This window comes from Sus scrofa, chromosome 13 (genome assembly GCF_054392235.1).
Source record: "Sus scrofa isolate SSC_HxYL_T2T_F1_AM1 chromosome 13, Sscrofa_HxYL_maternal_Yorkshire_Landrace_v2.0, whole genome shotgun sequence".
Classification (NCBI taxonomy): Eukaryota; Metazoa; Chordata; class Mammalia; order Artiodactyla; family Suidae; genus Sus; species Sus scrofa.
The window spans coordinates 112,080,060-112,105,980 of record NC_139395.1 but is presented as its reverse complement, the minus strand read 5'-3'; the positions used below and the strand labels follow the sequence as shown (position 1 = coordinate 112,105,980).

The window sequence follows — 25,921 nt, the reverse complement described above, 5'->3', positions numbered from 1 at the left end:
TCACAAAAGGCCGTCTAAAGGTCGTTTCTACATCTTTGAAATGACATGAAGAAGACAGGGAGCAAATCTGGGGGAAAGCAGACCCACCAAGCTGCACAAGAGCATCAGTAAACAAAGCAGGGTATGTGGTGGGGGCTGAATAATAAAAAAGGCAAGATGACACCAGCTGCCATACAGGTAATACGAGACAAAGACAACCATCGATCTCCTGCCAGAAGTGACTGTTGCCCAGGGCTTAATTACACTGATTCTGTTTGCTTCTATATAGTCTCCCTTTTCAAAAAAAAATGTCTTTGCTTTGCCCCTTTTTCTACACCCCCACCATTTAGTTCAACTCACCCATTATTCACCCCCAGTGTGATCAGACGAATTTAAAATCTCCATCAACCCGCCTATTTCTTTGATTCTCCTCCATGTCGGGATTACATATCCTGAAAGCATTCCCCAAAGAGGGTGAATGTAGAGAATCGGGCATGGTTTGAAGTTGATCTTCCTGGTTGTGCTTGGAGATTGCTCCCATTTTAAAGACCAAGGCTACCAAGCATCCACTCGCATCCTCCCAGCTCACCAATGTTTGCCAGCACTTGGCATAACCACCCACTGGACAGAGGAAGGAAACAGAATGCGAGCCAAAAAATACTGGTACTAGCTAAAATGTACATATTTCAGAGATAACAGCTTACTTCCATGTCATAATGAAGATATATTTAAAAGGCATAATAGCAACCAGTGCAGCTTCCTCCTCAAATCTGTCAGCATGTTCTCTAGTTGACTGCCATTAATGTGCCAAGTCCCCCCAGTGGCCAGTGAAGTCACTGCCCAGAGTCTCTTTTCTCAGGCAATGCCTTTGACAGCAATTACATGTCCAGAACATTAATCAACTTAGTCTGACTCAAAACACAAAATATTTCTGGTATATTTCCACTTTCTGGGTAAGGCCTGTATGCTATTTCCAGCAGCCCCTCCCCTCACACCTCTCTGTAAATAAATTGACTGAATATGATACTGATATCATCTAATCTAACAAAATATCTATCTATGTCAATATCTTTATCTGTTATCTGTGTCTATATTTTCCTGAAGTCTATTTCCACTAGAGGTCACTAGTGTCAGTGATATCTTTTGTTTCCTTCCTCGAATGCTTTGTCTTACAGATGTCAAATTCAGAATTTTAGCACTAGTGAGTTCTGTGTCTGCACTTTTAACCGTGAAATCTGGCATGTCTTTTGTCATCAAGAGCATTGTCCATCCTTAAAGCCCTCCAATCAGCATCCCACCAGACCATCAGGTCTGGAGAGCCAGTAGTTCTCCTGAGATCTTCATCTAACTTCTGTCACATCCTACTTCCTCCATTCTCTCTCCATAACCATCTATAAAGAAGATGGGTGGCAGAATAAAAAGCGTTTTTAGAGTAATCATGCAGATCAATTCAATTTTTAAATGTAGGGATCATGTTGATTAACCAGTTTTTAAATTTGTTAATCAATCCTGGTTGTAAACATGTTCATGTGTGGAATTTCTGTTCTCTCTCCCTTCCTTTAAAAACCAGTTCAACTTAGGTTATTCCTGGATTGAATTCCAGTGGTTCTAGTTCTTAGTGACTGCTTCATTCCCAAAAGACTTAATTTCCATTTTGCACTAAAACCTGTTCTTAGAGGAGGCCACCTATTCATATATCCTCAAGTGTAATCTCTACATGGGAGAATCCTAAATCTACGTTTTCAGACCTCATATCTGTCCCTAACCTTGAAGATCATACTAAGTGATATCCATCACCTCAAACTTACTATATTTAAATTAGAGGTTATCATCTTTCTTCCAGTTATACCATCCATTTCCTAGATCTCTAGCCTTCAAACCTGTAGTCTTTCTTTTTTTAAAACTAAAGGATAGTTGATTTACAATGTTGTGCCAATTTCTGCTGTACAGCAAAGTAACCCAGATATATAAATAAATAGATAAACATATAGATAGACATATCATTTTCTGTTTCTTTGTTACAGGATGGAATCGTAACAGTAGTAACAGCTGCCATTGCTTGAATACCTATTTTATGCTAGTTGTGTGCTGGACCTTTGACATTAATTTTGTCATGTAAACATCAAGTGACCTTCAAAGTAAAATGGATATTATTATGGCCCCCATTTTATAGATGGGGAACCTGGAGGCCAAAGATGTTAGACTGAATCCACTTTGATGATGTTAGACAGTTGTTTTCCCAAACTGGGTTGTCTTTCTTTTCTTTTATTATTTTTTTAAATTAAGGTATAGTTGATTTAAAATGTGCCAATTTCTGCTGTATAGCAAAGTAACCTAGTCATGCATACAAACACATTCCCTTTCTTATATTGTCTTCCATCACTATCTATCCCAAGAGTGTGTATATAGTTCTCTGTACCATACAGTAGGACCTCATTGATTATCCATTATAAATGTAATAGTTTGCATCTACTAATTCCAAACTCCCAGTCCATCCCACTCCCTCCCCTTTCTCCTTAGCAATCACAAGTCTGTTCTTTATGACCATGAATCTGTTTCTGTTTTGTAGATAGGTTCATTTGTGCCATATTTTAGATTCCACATATGAGTGGTGTCTATTTGGTGTTTGTCTAATATTCGTTTTACTTTGAAGGTCACTTGATGTTTACATGACAAAATTAATGTCAAAGGTCCAGCACCCAACTAGCATAAAATAGGTATTCTTCACTTAGCATGAGGATCTCTAGTTGCATCCATGTTGCTGCAGGTGCATTATTTCATTCTTTTTTATGGCTGAGTAGTATTCCATCCATGTGTATATATACCACATCTTCTTAATCCATTCATCTGTCAATGGACATTTAGGTTGTTTCTGTGTCTTGGCTATTATGAATAGTGCTGCAATGAACATAGGGGTACATGTATCTTTTTCAATGAAAATTTTGTCTGGATATATGTCAAGGAGTGAGATTTAGTTTTCTGATGTAGGTCCATACTGTCTTCCATAGTGGTTGTACCAGTTTACACTTCTACCAACAATGAAGGAGGGTACACTTTTCTTCACATCCTCTCTAGCATTTTTTATTTGTTGACTTGTGATGGCCATTCTGACTGGTCTGAGTTGGCATCTCAATGTAGTTTTGATTTGCATTTCTCTAATTATTAGTGATGTTGAGCATTTTTACGTATATATCTGTATGTCTTCTACCCATTTTTCAATTGGGTTGTTGGTTTTTTTTGCTGTTGAGTCATATAAGCTGTTTGTATATTTTAGAGATTAATCCCTTCTAAGTTGCATCGTTTGAAACTATATTCTCCCATTCTGTAGGTTGTATGTGTGTGTGTGTATGTGCGTGCATGTGTGTGTTTATGGTTTCCTTTGCTGTGCAAAAGCTTTTAGGTTTGATTAGGTCACTTTGGTTTATTTATGTTTTTATTTCTATTGCCTTGGGTGACTGACCAAGAAAGCATTTCTATGGTTGATGTCAGAGAATGTTTTGCCTGTGTTCTCTTCTAGGAGTTTTAGGGTGTATTTCCCTATGTTTAAGTCTTTAAGACATTTTGAGTTTATTTTTGTGCATGGTGTGAGGGTGCATTCCAGTTTGATTGATTTACATGAAGCTGTCCAGTTTTCCCAGTATCACTTGCTGAAGAAACTTTTTCCTATTTTGTATTCTTGCCTCCTTTATCAAAGATTAATTGACTGTAGGTGTTGTGGGTTTATTTCTGGTTTCTCTATTCTGTTCCATTGGTCTGTATGTCTATTTTGGTACCAGTACCACACTGTCTTGATTACTGTGGCTTTGTAATATTGTCTGAAGTCTAGGAAAGTTATGCCTCCTGCTTGGTTTTTGTTCCTCAGGGTTGCTTTGGCAATTCTGGGTCTTTTATGGTTCCACATACATGTTTGGATTGTTTGTTCTAGTTCTATGAAAAATGTCATGGGTAATTTGATAGGGATTGCATTGAATCTGTAGATTGCTTTACATAGTATGGCCATTTTTCCAATATTAATTCTTCCAATCCAGGAACATGGAATATCTTTCCATTTCTTTGAATCCTCTTTAATTTCCTTGATTAATGTTTTGTCGTTCTTGGCATATAAGTCTTTCACCTCCTTAGTCAGGTTTATCCCTAGGTATTTAATTTTGGGGGGTGCAATTTTATTTTATTTTATTTATTTTTTGCCTTTTAGGGCTACCCCATGGCATATGGAGGTTCCCAGGCTAGGGGTTGAATCGGAGCTGCAACCACTGGCCTATGCCACAGCCACAGCAACATGGGATCAGAGCCGTGTCTGTGACCTACACCACAGCTCACAGCAACACTGGATCTTTAACCCACTGAGCAAGGCCAGGGATTGAACCTGCGTCCTCAGGGATGCTAGTCAGATTTGTTTCCGCTGAGCCATGATGGGAACTCCAATTTTAAAAGGTATTGTATTTTTATATTCCTTTTCTAATATTTCATTGTTAGTATGCAGAAATGCAACTAATTTCTGAAGGTTAATCTTGTATCCTGCTACTTTGCTGAATTCATTGCTCAGTTCAAGTAGTTTTTGTGTGGAATCCTTAGGTTTATCTATATATAGTATCATGTCATCTGCATACAGTAACAATTTTACCTCTTTTCTTTCAATTTGGATACCTTTTTTTTTTGTTTCTCTGATTGCTGTGTCTAGGACTTCCAATACTATATTGAATAATAGTGGCAAGAGTGGACATCCTTGTCTTGTTCCAGATTTTAGTGGGAAGGTTTTCACAAATTGAATATTATATTGGCTGTGAGTTTGTCATAAATGGCTTTGATTATATTAAGGTATGTTCCCTCTGTACCCACTTTGGTAAGAATTTTTATCATGAATGGATATTGGATTTTGTCAACTGATTTTTCCATATCTATTGAGATAATCATGTGGTTTTTTAAATTTTCTTTTGTTAATGTGGTGTATGACATTGATTGATTTGCACAAGTTGAACCATCCTTGTGAACTTGGGATAAATCCCACTTGATCATGACATATGATCTTTTTTATATGTTGTTGGATTTGTTTGGCTAAAATTTTGTTGAGAATTTTTGCATCTATATTCATCAAAGATATTGGCCTATAATTTTCTTTTTTGGTAGTGTCTTTGCCTGGTTTTGGTATTAGGGTGATGCTGGCTTCATAGAATGTTTTTGGGAGTGTTCCTTCTTCTTCAACCTTTTGGAAAAGATTGAGAAGAATGGGTATAAAATCTTTGTCTGTTTGGTAGAATTTGCCTGAGAAGCCATCTGGTCCTGGATTTTTTTTTGTAGGGAGTGTGTTTATTACAGATTCAATTTCATTTCTACTGATCAGTCTGTTCAATTGATCTATTTCTTTTTTTTTATTACTCAAATGAATTTATCACATCTGTAGTTGTATAATGATCATAACAATCTGATTTCACAGGATTTCCATCCCATAACCCGAGCACATCTCCCCACCCCCCAAACTGTCTCCTCTGGAGACCATAAATTTTTCAATGTCTGTGAGTCAGATTCTGTTCTGCAAAGAAGTTCAGTCTGTCCTTTTTCCAGATTCCACATGTCAGTGAAAGCATTTGATGTTGGTGTCTCATTGTATGGCTGACTTCACTTAGCATGATAATTTTTAGGTTCCTCCATGTTGCTAACAGTGCTGGTATTTCATTCTTTTTAATGGCTGAGTAATAGTCCATTGTGTATATATACCACATCTTCTTGATCCACTCCTCTGTCGATGGACATTTAGGTTTTTTCCATGTCTTGGCTATTGCCAGTAGTGCTGCAATGAACATCGGAGTACATGTGTCTTTGTGAGTTGTGGTTTTCTCTGGATAGATGCCCAGGAATGGGATTGCTGGATCAAATGGTAGTTCTATTTTGAGTTTTCTGAGGAATCTCCATACTGTTTTCCACAGTGGTTGCACCAATATACAATCCCACCAACAGTGTACTAGGGTTCCTTTTTCTCCACACCCTCTCCATCACTTATTGTTTGTAGACTTTTTGATGATGGCTGTTCTGACTGGTGTAAGGTGGTACCTCATAGTGGATTTGATTTGCATTTCTCTGATAATGAGTGATGTTGAACATCTTTTCATGTGTTTCTTGGCCATCTCTATGTCTTCTTTGGATATCCTCTGCCCATTTTTAATGGGGTTGTTTGTTTTTTTGGTATGGAGCTGCAGAAGTTGTTTATAAATTTTGGAGATTAATCCCTTGTCAGTGGATTCACTTGCAAAGATTTTCTCCCATTCTGTGGGGTGTCTTTTTGCTTTGTTTAGGGTTTCCTTTGCTGTGCAGAAACTTTGAAGTTTGATTAGATCCCATTTGTAAATTTTTGTTTTTATTGTCAGTACTCTAAGAAGGGGATCTGAGAAGATGTTGCTGTGTTTATATCAGAGAGTGGCCTATGTTTTTCTCTAAGAGTTTTATAGTGTCTGATCTTATATCTAGGTCTTTAATCCATTTGGAGTTTATTTTTGTGTGTGGTGTTAGGGAGTGTTCTAATTTCATTCTTTTCCATGTGGCTGTCCAGTTTTCCCAGCACCACTTATTGAACAAGCTGTCCTTTCTCCATTGTATATTCTTGCCTACTTTGTCATAGATGAGTTGGCTGTAGGTGTGTGGGTTGAATTCTGGGCTTTCTATCCTGTTCCACTGATCTATATTTCTGTCTTTGTGCCAGTACCATATGGTTTTGATGATTATTGCTTTGTAGTTTAGTCTGAAGTCCAGGAGCCTGATTCCTCCAGCTCCCTTTTTCTTTTTCAGGATGTCTTTGGCTATTCTGGGTCTTTTGTGCTTCCAAACAAACTTTAAAATATTTTGTTCTAGTTCTGTGAAACATGTCCTTGGTAATTTGATAGGGATTGCATTGAATCTGTAGATTGCTTTAGGTAGTATAGTCATTTTGATAATATTAACTCTTCCAATTCATGAGCATGGTATGTCTTTCCATCTATTTGTGCCATCTTTGATTTCTTTCATCAGTGTCTTATAGTTTTCAGAATATAGGTCTTTTGGCTCTTTAGGTAGGTTTACTCCTAGGTATGTTATTCTTTTGGATGCAATGGTAAACGGGATTGCTTCCCTAATTTCCTTTTCTGCTTTTTCATTGTTAGTATATAGAAACGCTGTCTATCTCTGTGTATTGATTTTGTATCCTGCGACTTTGCCAAATTCATTGATAAGCTCTAACTCTTTTCTGGTAGAGTCTTTAGGATTCTCTAGGTATAGTATCATGTCATCTGCAAATAGGGATAGTTTTACTTCTTCCTTTCCATTTTGGATTCCTTTTATTTCTTTTTCTTCTCTGATTTCTGTGGCTAGGACTTCCAAAACTATATTGAAGAGTAGCAGAAATCCTTGTCTTGTTCCTGATCTCAGCAGAATTCTTTTAGCTTTTCACCATTGAGAATGATGTTCGCTGTGGGTTTGTCATATATAGCCATATGTTAAGGTAGGTTCCCACTATGCCCACTTTCTGAAGGGTTTATATCAGAAATGGGTGTTGGATTTTGTCAAAGGCTTTTTTTGCGTTTATTGAGAGGATCATATGGTTTTTATCTTTCAGTTTGTTAATGTGATGTACCACACTGATGGGTTTGCAGATATCGAAGAACTCTTGCATCCCTGGGATAAATCCCACTTGATCATGATGTACAATCCTTTTAGTGTATTGTTGGATGTGGTTTGCTAGTATTTTGTTGAGAATTTTTGCATCGATGTTCATCAGTGAAATTGGCCTGTAGTTTTCCTTTTTGTGTGGTATCTTTGTCTGGTTTTGGTGTCAGGGTGATGGTGGCCTCATAGAATGAGTTTGGGAGTATCCCTTACTCTGTAATTTTTTGAAATGGTTTCAGAAGTATAGGTGTTAGCTCTTCTCTAAATGTTTGATAGAATTGTCTTGTGAAGCCATCTGGTCCTGGACTTTTTTTTGTTGGAAGATTTTTAATCACAGTTTTAATTTCAGTTCTTGTGATGGGTCCATTCATCTTTTCTATTTCATCTTGGTTTAGTCTTGAAAGATTGTACTTTTCTAAGAATTTTTCCATTTCTTCTAGGTTTTCCATTTTATTGGTGTATAGTTGCATATAGTAGTCTCTTATGATCCTTTGTGTTTCTGTGATGTCCGTCATAACTTCTTTTTCATTTCTAATTTTATTGATTTGAGTCCTCTCTCTTTTTTGCTTGATAAGTCTGGCTAAGTAAGGGTTTATCAATTTTGTTGATCTTTTCAAAGAACAAGCTTTTTGTTTCATTGATCTTTTCTATGGTTTTCTGCATTTCTAATTCCTTGATTTCTGCTCTAATCTTTATAATTTCTTTCCTTCTTTCCTTAGGTCTTGTCTGTTCTTCTCTCTTGAGCTGCTTTAGATGTAAAGTTAGCTTGTTTTTTTGAGCTTTTTCTTGTTTCCTGAGGTGGGCTTGTATTGCTATAAACTTTCCTCTGATACAACGGCTTTTGCTGCATCCCATAGGTTTTGGAGTGTCATATCTTCATTGTCATTTGCTTCTAGGTATTTTTTAAATTTCGTCTTTGATTTCTTCAGTGATCCATTGGTTGTTTAGTGTCATGTTGTTTAGTCTCCACGTGTTTGTGTTTTTTGCAGATTTTTTCTTGTTGTTCATTTCCAGTCGTATAGCACTGTGGCTAGAAAAGATGCTTGATATGATTTCAACTTTCTTAAAGGTACCAAGGTTGGATTTGTATCCCAGGATGTGATCAATCTTAGAGAATGTTGCATGTGCACTTGAGAAGAATGTGTATTCCATTGCTTTTGGATGGAATGTCCTATAAATATCTATTAAGTCCATCTGGTTTAATGCATCATTCAGGGCCTGTGTTTCCTTATTGATTTTCTGTCTGGATGATCTGTCCATTGCTTTAAGTGGGGTGTTAATATCCCCCACTATTATTCTGTTATTGTCGATTTGTCCTTTTAAGGTTGTTAGCAGTTGCCTTATATATTGTGGTGAACCTATATTGGCTGTGTAGATTTTTAAAATTGTTATATCTTCTTTTTGGATTGATCCTTTGATCATTATGTAATGACCTTTGTCTCTTAAAAATTCTTCATTTTAAAGTCTTTTTTGTCTGATATGAGTATTGCTACTCCAGCTTTCTTTTGATTTTGGTTTGCAAGAAATGTTTTCTTCTATCCTCTAACTTTCAATTTGTATGTGTCCCTAGAAATGAAGTAGGTCTCTTGAAGACGGCATATATATGGATCACAGCACCACATTCAGCCAGTCAGTGTCTTTTGGTTGGGGTGTGTAGTACATTAACATTTAAGGTAATTATTGATATGTATGTTCTTATTGCCATTTTATTAATTGCTTTGGATTTGTTTTTGTTGCTCTTTTTTCTTTCCTTCTTCTCTTGGTCTCTCCTCTTCTGGTTTGATGACTATCTTTAGTGTTGTATTTGAGTTGATTTCTCTTTGTTTGCCTATCAATTGTAGATTTTTGGTTTGCGGTTATTCTGAATTTTTGATATAAGTGTCTATATGTATATGAGATTGTTTTAAGTTGTTGTTCTCTTAATTGAAAGTTCATCTCCAGTGTCCTGCATTTGTACACACCTCTTCTCATGACTTCTGATTTTGGTGGTATAAATGTGCATGGATGATTTTGTATATATACCTTTACTGGTGAGCCTTGTCATTTGTGAAATTTTTGTTTCCTGTTGCTGTCTTTTCTGCCTAGAGAAGTTCCTTTAGTACTTGTTGTAAGGCTGGTTTAGTGTTGCTGAATTCTCTCAACTTTTGCTTATCTGTGAAGGTTTTGATTTCCCCTTCAAATATGAATGAGAGCCTTGCTGGGTAAAGTAATCTTGGTTGGAGGTTTTTTCCTTTCATCCCTTTTGGCCTGTAGAGTTTCTGCTGAAACATCTGCTGATAACCTTATTGGGGTTCCTTTGTATGTTATTTGTTTCTTTTCCTTAGCTGCTTTCAAGATTTTCTCTTTGTCTTTAATTATGGTCAGTTTGATTAATATGTGTCTCAGTGTATTCCTCCTTGGGTTTATTTTATATGGCACTCATTGTGCTTCCTGGATTTGAGTGAGTAGTTCCTTTCCCATGTGAGGGAAGTTTTCAGCTATTATCTCTTGGAATATTTTTTCGGTCCCCTTCTCTCTCTCTTCTCCTTCTGGCACCCCTATAATATGGACGTTGGTGTGTATCACGTTGTCCCAGAGTTCTCTGAGACTCTCTTCATTTGTTTTCAATCTTCTTTCTCTTTTCTGTTCTGCATCTGTAATTTCCACTAATCTTCCCTCCACCTCACTTATTCATTCTTCTGCCTCCTGTATTCTGCTGTTAGCTGCTTCTAGTGAATTTTTTATTTCAGTTATTTTATTTTGCATCTCCTCTTGTTTAAGTTTTATATCTTGTATCTCTTTGGTCAGTGTTTCCTGTAAGTTATCCATCTTTGCCTCCAGTTTATTTCCAATGCCTTGCATCATCTTCAGCTTCAACAATCTAAAGTCTTTTTCCTTGAGGCTGAGAATCTTCTCCTCGCTTAGCTGATTTTCTGGGGTTTTTCCTTTCTCCCTCATCTGAGTTCTAGTTCTCTGTCTTTTCATTTTCATAGGTTTTTGGTTGGTGACCCTTTTATAGATAGTAGAGTTGTAGCCTCTCTTACTTTTGGTGTCTGCCTCCCTTGTGGCTGAAGTCGGTATGGGGGCTTGCTGTAGGCTTCCTGATGGGAGGGGCTGATGCCTGCCCACTGGTAAGTGGAGCTGATTCTAATCCCTCTGGTGGGTGGGGCTTTGTCTCTGGATGGGATTAGAGGCAGCTGTGTGCCTGAGGGGTCTTTAGGTAGCCTGTTTACTGAGAGGCGGTGCTGTGATCCCACCTGGATTGTTTTTTGCCCTGGGGCTTCTCAGTGCTGACTGATGGGTGGGGCCAGATTTTCCCAAAATGGCCATCTCCAGAGAAAGGCACACTCCTGAATATTCCCGAGAGCCTTGCTTCCAATGTCCTTCCCTGACAACAAGCCACAATCACCCCTGTTTTCCCAGGATGTTCTCCAAGAACTGCAATCAGGTTTGACCCAGATTCCTATGAAGACTTTGCTTTGCCCTGGGACCTAGTGCACATGAAAGTCTGTGTGCGCATGAAAGTCTGTGTGCACCATTTCCCCCAGTCCCATGGAGCTCCTGCACACAAGCCCCACTGGCCTTCAATGCCAGATGCTCCAGGGGCTCTTTCTCCCATTGCCAGATGCCCACATGTGGGAGTTTGATGTGGGGCTCGGAACTTTCACTCCTGTAGGTGAGTGTCTGTGAACCAATTATTTTCCAGTCTGTGGGGCTTCCCACCCACAAGGGATGGGTGTTGTTTATATCGCAATTCACCCCTCCTACCTCTTGATGTGGCCTCCTCTTTTTCTTCTGGTGTAGGATATCTTTTTTAAGGTTTCCAGTCCATTTGGGTGGAGATTGCTCAGTCTTTAGTTGTGAATTTTGTTGTTTTTAGGAGAGAAGTTGAGCTCCAGTCCTATTCTGCCATCTTAATCCCATGTCCAATTGATCTATTTCTTCCTGATTCAGTTTTGGTAGGCTGTAAGTCTCTAGAAAGTTGTCTGTTTCTTCTAGTTTGTCAAATTTGATGACATATAATTGTTCATAGTATTCTCTTATTTTTTTTTTTGTATCATTTGCAGTATCACTGAGTTTTCTCCTTTTTCTTTTCTTATTTTATTTGAGTTCTTTGTCTCCTCTTCTTGGTGACTCTGGCAAAAGGTTTGTCAATTTTGTTTACCTTTTCAATGAACCAGCTCTTGGTTTTGTTGATTTTTTGTATTGTTTTTTGAATCTCTATTTTATTGATTTGCTCTCTGATTTTTATGATTTCCTTCCTTCTGCTAAGTGTGGTTTGTTTGTTCTTCTCTTTCTAATTCTTTTAGGTGGTGGGTTAACTTGTAAATTTGAGATTTTTTTTCTTTCCTGAGGAAGGCCTGTATTGCTATGAACTTCCCTCTAAGCACTGCTTTTGCAGCATCACATAGATTTTGAATGGTTGTGTTTTCATTATCATTTGTCTCTGAGGTATTTTTTAATTTCCCCTTTGATTTCCTCATTGACCCATTGGTTTTTATAGTAGCATGTTGTTTAGTCCCCATGTATTCAGCTTTTTCTCATTTCTTTTCATTTGTGGTTGATTGCTAGCTTCATGCTCTTGTGGTGAGAGAAGATACTTGAAATAACTTCTATACTTTTAAGTTTGTTGAGGTTAGTTTTGTGCCTTGGTATGTGGTCAGTCCTTGAGAACATTCCATGTGCACTTGAGAAGAATGTATATTCTGATTTTTTTTGGATGTAATGTCCTGGAAATGTCAATGAAGTCTAAGTTTTATATTGTGTCATTTAGAATCACTGTTGCCTTATTGATTTTCTGTCTAGAGGATCTGTCCATTGATATGAATGGGGTGTTAAAGTCTACTATTCCCGTCAATTTCCCCTTTTATGTCTATTAGTATTTGTTTTCTGTATTTGGGTGCTCCTATATTAGGGGCATATATACTGACAGTATAATATCCTCTTCTTGAATGGATCCTTTTACATTAAATAGTGTCTTTCTTTGTCTTTCTTTATGACCTTGTTTAAAAGTCCATTTTGTCTGTTTTGAGTGTTGCAAGTACTGCTTTCATGTCTTTTCCATTCATGTGAAATATCTTTTTCCATCCCCTCACTTTCAGTTTGTATGTGTCCTTTGCCTTAAGGTGAGTCTCTTGTAGACAGCATATATTGTAGGCTCTTGTGTTTTTATCCAGTCTGCCACTCTATGTCTTTTTGATTGGAGCATTCAGTCCATTGACATTTAAGGTAATTATTGCTAAATATGTATTTGTTGTCATTTTAAACCTTGTTTTCCAGTTGATTCTGTTTCTCCTTTGTTCTTCTCTTTTTTTGGTTGGATGATTTCCTTTTATTTTTTGCTTTTTAGTTTTTGTGAATGTAATGTTTGGTTTTGATTTGTGGTTGCCCTGGTTTTCAAGTATGTTAACTTGTTCCTATATCTGCTTGCTTTAGCCTAATAGTCATATAGGCTCAGACACATTTTAAAAAAAGATTCTATATTTTCTTACTCTCCTTCCCACATTTTATGATTTTGAAGTCCTTTTTTAACATCTTCATGTTTGTCTATTTGCTGTTCCTTGTGTTTATCATCACTATTACAATAGTTATTTTTCTTTTTAGATATATGTATACTGGATTATTGAAGTGATTGCTTTCCACTTGTGATTTCCTCCATCATATTCTGTTTTACTTCTTTTTTATTTAGAGGAGACCTTTCAGCATTTCATTCAGAATGGGTCTAGATTTGCTATACTCTCTCTCTCTCTCTCACTTTTTTTTTTCTTTTATGGCCACACTTGTGGCATATGGAGGTTCCCAAGTTAGGGGTCGAATTGGAGCTATAGCTGCCAGCCTCCGTCACAGCCACAGCAATGTAGGGTCCAAGCCAAGTCTGGGACCTATACCACAGCTCACGGCAATGCTGGGTCCTTAACCCACTGAGTGAGCCCAGGGATCAAACCCACAATCTCATGGTTCCTAGTCAGATTTGTTTCTGCTATGCCACAACAGGAACCCCATAGATTTCCTCTATGCTTTAGTTTTTGTTTGCTAGAGAAATTCTTTATTTATCCTTCTATTTTAAATTATAATCTTGCTGGGTAGAGTTTTCTAGGCTGCAAATTTTTCCCTTTTAGAAGTTTGACTATCTTGTTCCTCTCTTCTGGCCTGTAGTGTTTCTGTAGAGAAATCAGCTGATAGCCTTATGGGGGTTCCCTTATAATTAATTCTTTGTTTTTCTTTTGCTGCCTTTAGAATCCTCTCCTTATCTTTAACTTTCACCATTTTTATTATAATACATCTTGGTGTGGGCCTATTTGGATTCAACTTATTTGGGGCCTTGTGTGCTTACTGTATCTTGATATCTCTTTCCTTTGGATTTGGAAAGTTTTTAGACATAATTTCTTCAAATACATTTTCAATCCCCTTTTCTTTTTCTTCTCCTTTTGGAATCCCTATTATGTGTAGATTGGCCTGCATTATATTATCCCATAGATCTCTTATATTGCTTTCATGTTTTTTTCATTTGGTTTTCTGTCTGCTGCCCTGATTGAGTGATTTCCATTATTCTATCTTCCAACTCACTAATTCGATCCTCTGCATTATCCATTCTGCCCTTAAGTGACTTTAACTCACTTAAACTCACTTAAAATCCATTCTGCCCTTAAGTGACTTTAACTCACTCGTGTCTCTCCAAATGAATTTTCTAATTTTTCTTGGCTCCTTATATTTTCGAGTTCCTTTCTAAAGTAATCTGCATTACCATTCATATGCACTTTTAATTCCTTCATATTGGCTCTTAATTCCTTCAGTATTTTCACTGTGTCCTTTTTGAACTCAGTGTCTTTTAGAATGCAGAGGTCTCTTTCATTATTTGTTCCTTCGGGTTAATTCTCCTTTTAACTGGGAATGGTTCCTGAACTTCTACATTTTGCTTATATTTTTCTTATTCTGTGAGTTTAGGGAAAACAATTACTATACTCTTGGAGGGCTATTTATATGCATGAGCACCCCTGGGTATTTTGTGAGAGTTTACTTTTTATTTCAAGGGTGCCGTATATGCTTCCAGGGAGAGAGAAGCAATAGGCAGGGCTAGTAGCTAGATCCTGATTGCTGAGCACTAGGCAGTGGCAAGGACCTGTGGGAAGGTGGCACAGGCTGGTCCTAGTTGCAAAACCCATGGGAAATGACAGTGATCAGGTAGGTATAGGTGGTGCCTGGAGCATTTGGCAGTGGCAGCAGCAGAGTGGATGCATTCCCAGGTGAGTGAGAGCAACAATGGGTGGTGCTCAGTTGCAGCGCCCTCTTCTTTACTTACCTCTGAGATGCCTGGGGCTACAGGTGGTGCCTATTTACAGAATGCTAATGGTAGCAGGTTCCACCCCCTCTGTTGTCTGAGATGACTGCTGTGGTTTGTCTCTGGAGCCTGAGTCTCAGCACCCCATCCCTGCCCAAGTGTCTCAGGCCGTGGTGTTCAGGGTTGGTGGTACACATGGTCTGTGTGGCTCTCACTCTTCTTTGCCTTCCTCAGTCCAGCTGCTGTGCTTTTCTCCATGACTTTGAGGTCCCTTCATCTTGGCTGATCTCCCCATCGGTTAGGTGGCTTCCCAGAGAGTGGGTTCCTTCCCTCTTTCATAGCTCCCTCTGAGAGTTCTAGTCCTGTCCTGATTTCTTTACTCTCTCTCTGCCTTTTTTCCCCTCATGTTCTACCCAGTTATGCAGAGGTTTTCTTGTCCTTTTTGAGGTTTAAGGTCTTCTGTGAGCATTCAGTAGATATTCTGTACAAATTGTTCTACATGTAGAGTTTTTTTAATGTGTTCGTGGGAGAAGGTGAATACCATGTATTACTCCTATACCGTCTTGATCCTTCTCTCCTGCGCATTTTCTGATTGGGTTATTTGTTTTTTTGTTTTTGAACTGTAGCAATTATTTGCATATTTTGGAAGTTAAGCCCTTGTAAGTTGCATCATTTGCAACTACTTTCTTCTATTATGAATGTTTTCTTTTTGTTTGTTTTATGGTTTTATTTGCTGTGCAAAAGCTTTTAAGTTTGATTAGGTCCCATTTATTTATTTTTGGTTCTAGGAGACTCACCTAAGACTGATTTATTTATGTCAGAGCATGTTTTGCCTATGCTCTATTCTAGGAGTTATATGGTTTCCTGTCTCATATGTGTGTGCATATTTTTTTAACAGCTGCACCTGCGGCACATGGGAGTTCCTAGGCTAGGAGTGGAATCGGAGCTGCAGCTGCAGGCCTACACCACAGCCGTGACAACCTCCAAGCTACATCTGCAACATAGACCACAGCTTGTGGCAATGCTGATCCTTAACCAACTGAGCAAGGCCAGGGATCAAACCACATCCTCACAGACATTATGTTGGGTTCTTCACCCGCTAAGCCACAATGGGAACTCCTGTTTCATATTTTAGTCTTAAGCCATTTTGAGTTTATTTTTGTGCATGGTATGAGGGTATGTTCCAGTTTCATTGATTTACATGCAGCTGTCCAGTTTTGTCAGTACCACTTGCTAAAGAGACTATATTTTTCCCATTTTATATTCTTGCTTCCTTTGTCAAAGATTAATTAACCATAGGTGCCTGGGTTTATTTATAGGCTGTCTATTCTGTTCTGTTGATCTGTATGTCTGTTTTTGTACAAGTACCTCCTGCCTTGATTACTGCAGCTTTGTAATATTGTCTGAAGTCTTGGAGAGTTATGCCTCTTGCTTTGTTTTTTTTCCCCTTAGAAATGCTTTGGCAATTCTGGGTCTTTTATGGTTTTATATAATTTTTTATATTATTTGCTCTAGCTCTGTGAAAAAAGTCATAGGTAGTTTGATAAAGATTGCATTAAACTTGTAATTGTTTTGGGTAGTATGGCCATTTTAACAATATTAATTCTTCTAGTAAACCTGGAGTCATTCTTGAGCTCTTTCTCTCACTCTCTCCTTCCCCTGTAAGTTTGGTAGACACTGCCTAAGAAATGCATTTTTATCTGCTCCTTCTATTCCATTCCTTCTATTCCATTCCTGCTGCTATCACCTTGGCTTGGGCTGTAAAAGCAATAGATCTCCCTGCCTTTGGCCCTACCTCTCTAGTTCAATCCACCAACAGTTACCAGCTTAAATTTCCTAAGACAGAGTTTACTGCATGTCTTTCCATTGTTCAAAACCTTTCATTGATGCCTTAATGCCCATGACATTCAATGACCAGTGCCAATGATTAGTCCACTGAAACATCATGCCTACTCTATGGCTTACTTCCCTGTTAGCTACATCCCAGCCTTCCCTTATACCAGGACCAGATAAATATTCTCTCTTAGGCCTTTCCTAGTATCTCTGTATTTCAGTAGTCAGCTCCACTTCTCAGTTCCTCTTCAGAAACATGGAACTGGAAGAGACCTTCTAAATTGTCTTTTCCAAGTTCCTTCTAGCACAGAAATCTCTTCTTTAGGATTCTTGACACATAGGTGGCCTCTCCTTCTGAGCTTATAATTATGAGGACATAGTGTATTTCTTATATTTTTTTCTGCTCCTCCATTTTTCTCTGGCAAATCCCCCCTTTCCATTGCATGTAGCATTCCTTGATGAGACTTTCATTTGAGGTTCTCTACCTTGCCCTTGCCAGGTAGCAGGAAGTACAGGAGTGAGACACAAGACCCAAGCGATGCCAATCTGAATTTCTTTCCCAATAATTCTAGAAAAGAAATCAGGAAAGCATGATTCATCATGATGATGGTGTCCCAAAGAGACAGTCCTGGGTTCCTGCCCATCTTTCCCTATAACTTCCTCAGTCTTTGCCTTTCTAAGTCCAGTTACTTCAAATTTTCCTTCAAATCTCTTTGTTTATTTTGCTACAGTTATCCTGACTTTTTCTGTTGCTTATGACCAAAAAGTGCTAACTGACAAAGACATAGTTGTTCCATTCTTGGAACTTCATGTTGTTAATGTGTTCTTCCTTTTGGTCAAATAAAATCTCACTCTTTGTATTTTCTGTCTGTTATTCTTTGTTCTATTCTCTGCTCCCTCTAGCAATCAAGAGAATCTAACCTCTGTTCCTGCAGGAATTTTAAACATGCCGATAGGCATCAGGTCTCACCTCTGGCCTCTCTCTTCCCAGCTGAATATCTTTAGTGTCCTTATGTTTTTCTGAGCCAAAGAAGGTGCCTATAGCAGAGAAAGGTTACATCAGTATCAGGTCTGGAAACTCAGTACATGAGAAATGCTATTTAAATCCTGCTAACAGAAGTGTAAAATAGAATGGTGACTTAATGAAAATTATAATTCATGTCTCTCAGAATTCTTATGTGTTGTGTGATGTTCTCCCTAAGTCTATTTACTCAGTCTTTCTCTAGAAAGGAATATTATTATTATAATATTAGGCTTCTTTCTCCTCTATTATAATCACTTTTTAGCCCTACCTCCCTGAGACTGTATTTAACTCACTGATAAAGTCACCCATGTACAGGTCATATTTGGGGTTAGCCCTGGAGGTGGATAATCCCAGTCATAGAAGTGGGTTTGTTTGTTTGTTTAATTCTCAAAGAGCAATCTTGTTTCTAATTTCTTGGAAGATGCCTCATTGTAATTCCCAAGTACTGCCTATATTCTCAGCATTCTGTTTACCCTTCCCTCGAATCTTTTAACTTTATTATTGTAATTTGTCATTGCTTAGTAGTACTTGAATCTATTGCTTGGAACAATTGCTGATACTAGTCAGATACTCTGTCTCTAAAATTTCTTTTCAATAATAACATTACACAGGTGGCCACACTTATCCTGTCATGTGCCAAGAACCTCAGGTTGAATCAAGACTAATTAGGAGCATTGTCTTGTGGCACAGCGGGTTAAGGTTCTGGCATTGTCATTGCAGCAGCTTGGATCACTGCTGTGATGTGGGTTCTATCCATGGCCTGGGAATTTCTGCATGCCTCAGGTGCAGCCAAAAACAAACACACAAACAAAAAGACTTGTAATTAGATAACTTGAAAAAATTGTAAGTGTATTATGTCACTTTTTTGGGGGGTGTACCCCTCTGCATTTGGGGTTTCTGGGCCAGGAATCAGATCTGAGGTGCAGCCATGTACTAAGCCACAGCTGCAGCAATGCCAGATCCTAAACCCACTGTGTCAGGCTGGGGGTCAAACCCATGTCCCAGTGCTCCTAAGACACTGCTAGTCCTGTTGCACCACAGCATAGCTCCTTATGTCACATTTTAAACCACTTAAATATATTCTTGTCTTAGGGCCTCACTCCAGGACATCTGTACCTTTTTTTAATTACTCAATGAATTTAATTACAACAATCATCACAATCTGTACCTTTTAAAAACCATGGTTCTTGTGGTTTCTGTTGTGGCACTGTGGGTTAAGAATCTAACTGCAGTGGCTTGCATTGTGGTGGAGGCTTGGGTTTGATCGCTGGCCTGGCACAGTGGATTAAAGGATCTGGCATTGCCACAGCTGTGGTGTGTAGGTCACAGCTGTGGTTTGTATTCAATCCCTTGTGCAGGAACTTCCATATACTATGAGTGTGGCCAAAACAAAACATGATTCTGGCTAATATATTAGTTCTCATTCTCAGCTTTGTAGAATCTGAAAATTCAGTAAGCAAGCCTCTAATCCTTCTCCCAAAGTCATTCCAAAACAGTTGAACATGGAGTTCACATTGTGGCTCAGTGGGTTAAGAACCCAACCATTATCCATGAGGATGCAGGTTTGATCCCTGGCCTCACTCAGCGGGTTAAGAATCTGGTGTTGCAGACATAGCTCAGATTTGGCATTACTGTGGCTGTGGTGTAGGCTGGCAGCTGCAGCTCCAATTCAACCCCTAGCCTGGGAACTTTCACATACTACAGGTGCAGCCCTAAAAAGAAAAAATAACAACAACAAAACAGTGGAATATTATTGATACTGCTCTCTAGTTCATGCCCTTTTTCCCAACACTTACTCCAAAACAGAGCTGGAAAATATTTTATCCTTAATCTTGGTTTGAAAAAGTGACTTCTCACTCAAAATTCTCTCCAAGTTCCTAAATGTGCCTTTAAATTTCATCATTTTATTTCAAGTACTTCTGGACTACCCTTACCTAATAATCATTTCTTCTACTGCCTTGGCTCTCCTTCCAGACTGGCTGTCTATCCACTCAGCATCTTCTCACTTTCAACTCTACTTTATATAAATGGTGTCATAAGGCTCAGTATTGTTTTCATGGTTTATCTGTGTTGGTACTTATAGTTCTAATTCATTTGTTTTCAGTGGGATAGAATATTCCATCACATGACTATATCACAATTTAGTTATCCAGTCTTCTTTTGATAGACACTCACTATTTTAACAATACTACGACAGACATTCCTATAATTAACAATTTTGGCAAATGTGCTTAATTTCTAGTGTACACAATTAGGAGTGAAACAAATAGTTTTGGGCTTTTGTTTACTTTCAATTTTCTGGTAAGCCACCATATTGCTCTTCAGTGTGGTTTTATCAATTTACATTCCCACCAGACATGTACAATAGTCCCAGTGGCTTTATTTCCTGATCAATGCTTGCTTTTATCAGATTTTTAAAGTTTTTGTCACTTTAAATGAAGCAGTGTCTGACTGTTATTTAAACATTCACTCCTCTCATTATTAGAGAGGCAATTACTTTTTTCATATGTTTATTTGCTAATTGCTGGTTGGGTTTCCTTTTCAGTAAAGTACCTCTCTATGGTTTGGGTTTTTTTTTTTTTTTCCATTTTTCTATTGTAGGTTTTAAAAATGTTCTTTTTAAGGGAGTTCATTGTATATTCTTCTATGAATCCTTGTGCATGTTGCTTGTCTCTTACTCCAAACATAGCTTGCCTTTTACTATAATATCTGATAGTGCAAGTATCACCAAACTCTTCCTTTTAAATTGCTTTGATTGGTTTTGGTCCTTTAACAGTTTCCTATTAAACTTCTCAAGTTTCATGAATGATTTTCTCAGCATCTTGATTGAAATTTCATTATATCTATAGATTAATTCAAAGAAAATTAACGTCTTTATGGTACTGTCTTCTTTTCTGTAGAAATTCTATACCTGTCCACTTATTTAGATCTTCTTAAATATATTCCAATGAAGTTTTATGATTTTTTTCCTTAAGAATTTTGAGTTTTATACATCTTTTTTAAAATTTATAAATATTTCATATTTTTAGCTGAAATTATAAATGGCACTCCTTTAAAAGTTAAATTTTTCAGCTATTTTTGAGGTGATCATAACATAAAAGACATACATATAGTAATGTTGTATCCAGTAAATTCCCTCAACTCTCTCATTAAGCCTAATAACTTGTCTATAAATTTTTTCCATTATTCAACAAATGTTTATTAAGCACCTACTATGTGCCAGATTCTGCTATGCTGGGGATATAAGAGTAAGACAGAAAAAAATCTCTGCCATCATCCATTCAATTAGGTGAAAGAGAAACTAAATAAGGAAAATATATTATATTTTAGAAGAAGCTAAGTGCTATGTAGAAAAATAAAGCAGAGTATGAGGGCATGGGATAGAAGGTTTGATTTTTTTTTTTTTTTTTAGGACTGCACCCACAGCATATGGAGGTTCCCAGACTTGGGGTCAAATTGGAGCTACAGCCGCAGGTCTATGCCACAGCCACAGCAACGTGGGATCCGAGCTGCATCTGCGCCTACACCACAGTTCATGGCAACGCCAGATACTTAATCCACTGAGCGAGGCTAGGGATTGAACCCACAACCTCATGGTTCCTAGTCGGATTCGTTTCCACTGCGCCACGACAGGAACTAGAGGAGGTTTGAATTTTTAAGTAGGACAGGCAAGGTAGGTCATGCTAAGAAGCTGACATTTAAGCAAAACTTGAAGGAGATGAGGGAACAATGCTGTGAATATCTGCAGGAAATCATTTCAGGTAGAGGAACCATGAAGCACAAAGGCCCTTAAGTTGGGACAGCCTAAATTTTTTGAGGAATGGCAATGAGTCCAGTGTGATTGCAGCAGAGGAAGCAAGGTGGGAAGAAGATCACAGAAGATCAGGTCAGAAGGGAAATGCAGGCTGGATCACACAGGGCCTCAGGCAGCCACTGGAGAGTTCTGATAAGAGAATACCATGATCTGACTTTCCTTTTCCTGATTTGAGAAGCGTCTGCAAAGAAGCAAGAGTTGAATCAGGGAAGACAACTAATATGCTTCTTCAATAATCCAGATATAAGAAACCACAGAGACTCAGAGCAATAGAAGTGATAAGGAGTGTTCAGATTTTGGATATATTTTGAAAATGAAAAAAATATATTTGCTGCTATATGTGTGGCATGTAAAAAGATAGAGAAGACTTGGAGATTTTTGTCCTGAAAAACTAGAAGGATAAAATTGTCAGTTAAGTAAGATAGAGATGACTGGGAGGAACAGATTTGGAGGAGGGGTAGAAAGGAATCAAGATTTCTTCACACATGTAAAGTCTGAGCTGTCAGACACCTGAGTGGATATATTGTGTAGACAGTTGGATGTATGAGTATGGAGTTGAGGAGAGAAGTCTGGGCTGGGCATTATAATTTTGGAACTTATTAGCCTTGAGACTGGATGGGCTCACCACGGGTAAGTATAGATAGAAAATAAGAAAGCCCAGTGCTCAAAGATCAAGAAGATGATGAAGGACCAGTAAAGCAGACTGAGAAAAATCCAGTGAATGAAGAAGAAAGTCAGAAGAGCATGATGTCCTGAGAGCCAAGTGGAGATGCTGTGAAGGACAGAGTGATGTCAAATGCTGCTGATAGGTCAGGTGAGACCAGGACTGAGAATTGATCATTACTCTAGCACCTGAAGGTCACTGTGACTTGAAAAAAGTAGCATCACTAGATAGAAAGGAGTGAAAGCTGGGTTGTAGTTAAAGATAGAATGGGAGGAAAAAATTTGAAGAAAATGGATCATGAAAACTCTGAGAATTTTCCTACCAAGAGTAGCAGGGAAATGGAGTGGTAATTAGAAAAAATTAGGAAGTCCAAGAAAGAATTTTCTTTTAAGGAGAAGCACATATGTTCTCTGGAAAATTTTTATGTAAACAATCATTATCTTAAAATAATGACAGCTTTGTTTCTTCCTTTTGATTTGTATGCCTTGTATTTGCTTTATCTGTCTCATTGGCCTGACTAGTTCTTGAGAATAATGTTTTTTGGTGTTTTTGTTTTGTTTTGTTTTGTTTTTGCTTTTTAAGGCCACACCAGTGGCTTATGGAAGTTCCCAGGCTAGGGGTCGAATTGGAGGTATAGCTGCCGGTCTATACCACAGCCACAGCAATGCGGAATCCAAGCTACATCTGTAGCTACACCACAGCTTATGGCAATGCTGGATCCTTAACCCACTGAGCGAGGCCAGGGATCAAACCTGCATCCTCACGGATCCTAGTCAGATTTGTTACCACTAAGCCACAACAGGAACTCCTAAAGGGAACTTTCTGTCATTTCAATATAAATCTAATATTTGCTCCAGGCTTTTGGTTAATACTTTTTGTCAGATTACAGAGGTTCCCTTTTATTCCTATTTTTCTAAGAATTGTTTAAATTTATCAACTTACTGTTTAAATGTTTGCGCTTTTGAGATAATCCTCTTTCCCCTTTTAATCTGTAAATGTGGTAAAATGTAGTAATAGATTTTTAAAATATAAAACCATTATTGCATTCCTGGGATAAAATAAAATTTTAGGAGTTCTCATTGTGGCTCAGCAGGTTAAGAACCCAACTATTATCCATGAGGATATGGCATTGCTGCAAGCTGCAGTGTAGATCACAGATGCAGCTTGGATGCTGCATTGCTGTGACTGCGGAGTAGGCCAGCAGCAGCAGCTCTGATTCAACCCCTAGCCTGGGAACTTCAGTATGCCACAGGTGTAGTCCTAAAAATAAATAATAAATACATTTAAAAAAAATAAATAAATAAGTTTATTTAACACATATTTCAATACATTTCCTGATTTGGTTAGATAGTTTTAAAGGAGTTTCGGAACTGTGTGATTGGCCTGTAATTATCCTTTCTTCTACTGATTATACCTGGCTTTGGTATCAAGGTATAAATATTAGTCTCATAAAATGACTTGGGAAATGTCTCCACATTTCTACTCTCTACAACAGTTTTATAAAACTGATGATTTATTCCTTGATCTCACAGAAAGCTGTAAAACCCTCTGGGCACCATGTGTTTGTTTGCTGGCAGGTTTTTTGTTTGTTTGTTTGTTTGTTTTTTGTCTTTTCTGTCTTTTTAGGCCTGCACCTGAAGCATATGGAGGTTCCCAGGCTAGGGGTCTAATCAGAGCTGTAGCCGCCAGCCTATGCCACAGCCACAGCCGCAGCAATGTGGGACCTGAGCTGCATCTGCGACCTGCAATGGGCAATGCTGGATCCTTAACCGACTGAACAAGGCTAGGGATCGAACCTGCAACCTCACGGTTCCTAGTCAGATTTCGTTTCTGCCGCACCATGATAGGAAGTCCTGTTGGTGGATTTTTAAGTTATTGATTCAACTTCTTTGAAGAAATTGAAGGATTTTTGCTGCAATCATTTTTGGTAATATATAATTTCTAGGAAATTGTACATTTTATCTGAGTTTTCAGATTTATTGACATAAAATTGTTTGCATTATTCTTATTTTTGTGTTCTGCTGCATCTGAATTCAAATGCTCTTTTTCATAAATATTTTCTTTTATCACTATTTCTAGAGTTTTGTCTTTTTTTAAGGCTTTAGCTTATTAATCATCTATATAGGATCTTTTTTTGTCATTAATTTTTCTTTTAACATTTATGATTTTTCTCTTTGTTCTTTCTCTGGTTGTATTGTGCTGTTTTTCAGATCTCTAGACTTGCAGTCTTTTTATTCCTTAGTAATCCAATATCTACTATTGCTGTTATGAAATCTGCTGTCAGTTTAATTGTCATTCCTTTATGTATAATCTACTTTTTCCTGTTTTAATATTTTCTCTGTCTTTGATGTTATAGATTTTCACTATTATGTGTCTAGATGTGGTTTCATATGTATCTTTCTACTTAATCCTCATTGTGTTTGTGATTTTGAGTTTTATGCCTTTTATCACATTTGGAAAGTTCTTAAATATTATATGAAATATTGCCTTTTGCATCTAATCTCTCATTCTGGAAATCATATTTATTCACATATTTATTCACTCATTCTGGAAATCATATTTATTACACAAATATGTTTTGAGTACTTACTGTCTTCCAGTAATATTTTAGACATTGGTAATATAGTAGTAAACAAAGCAGACAAAAAGCATTGCCCTCATATCCTTCAAATTCTTTTCTATTTCATCCTTCATGTCTCTCTTTTTAATTGAGGTATAATTTATACATAACATTATATTAATTTCAAGCATATAATATATTCAATATTTGTGTATATTGCAAAATGATCCCACAATAGGTCTAGTTAACATCCATCATCACCATACGAAGTTACAATTTTTTCCCTTCTGATGATAGTTAATAATATTATGTTGTATATTTGAAAGTTGCTGAGAATAGATCCTAAAGGTTCTCAACACAAGAAAAATTTTTTGTAATTCCATGTCTCTTGATCTTTTGTATTTTCTGTCTCTATGTGATACATTGTTTGTTCATTTCCTCAGCTCTGTATTCCAATCCATTGAGTCTTTTTGGATTGGAATTTTATTTCCATCCAAATTTCATTTGATTTCCATCCCAAGTTTTAATTGGTTCTTTTCAGTATCTTTTTTGGTCCTTTTTAAGGTAATTTGGTCTTTGTTCATAAAGTGAATTTTACTTTATACATTGAATCCTTTTGAACACATAATTGCATATTTTGAAGTCAATAATTCCATTACCTAAATTTTTTGAATATCTAATCTGCTCTAAATTTTATCTGTTCATGTATTCATATTGGTTTATTTCTTTTTTTTGTATTTTTTTAATATATTTTTTTTTATTTTCCCACTGTACAGCAAGGGGGTCAGGTTATCCTTACATGTATACATTACAATTACATTTTTTCCCCCACACTTTCTTCTGTTGCAACATGAGTATCTAGACATAGTTCTCAATGCTATTCAGCAGGATCTCCTTGTAAATCTATTCTAGGTTGTGTCTGATAAGCCCAAGCTCCCAATCCCTCCCACTCCCTCCCCCTCCCATCAGGCAGCCACAAGTCTCTTCTCATATTGGTTTATTTCTTTAAGCATTTTATAATTTTGGATTCTTTAGTTCCATTTAAATAATGATTTTACTTGTGTGAATACTGAATGGCTTGGAAGTTGAATGTTTCATCCCTCAAAGTAGTTTTATGTTTGCTTCTGTTGGGAATCCCAGTGATGTTATCAACTCTA

At 37.5% G+C, this 25,921-nt stretch overlaps 1 protein-coding gene across 24 annotated transcripts in view; it reads left to right on the top strand.

Moving 5' to 3' along the window:
• The window catches only part of VEPH1 (ventricular zone expressed PH domain containing 1), a 364,411-nt gene that overhangs the window by 8,184 nt on the left and 330,306 nt on the right, over positions 1-25,921 (top strand). The window lies entirely within an intron of this gene.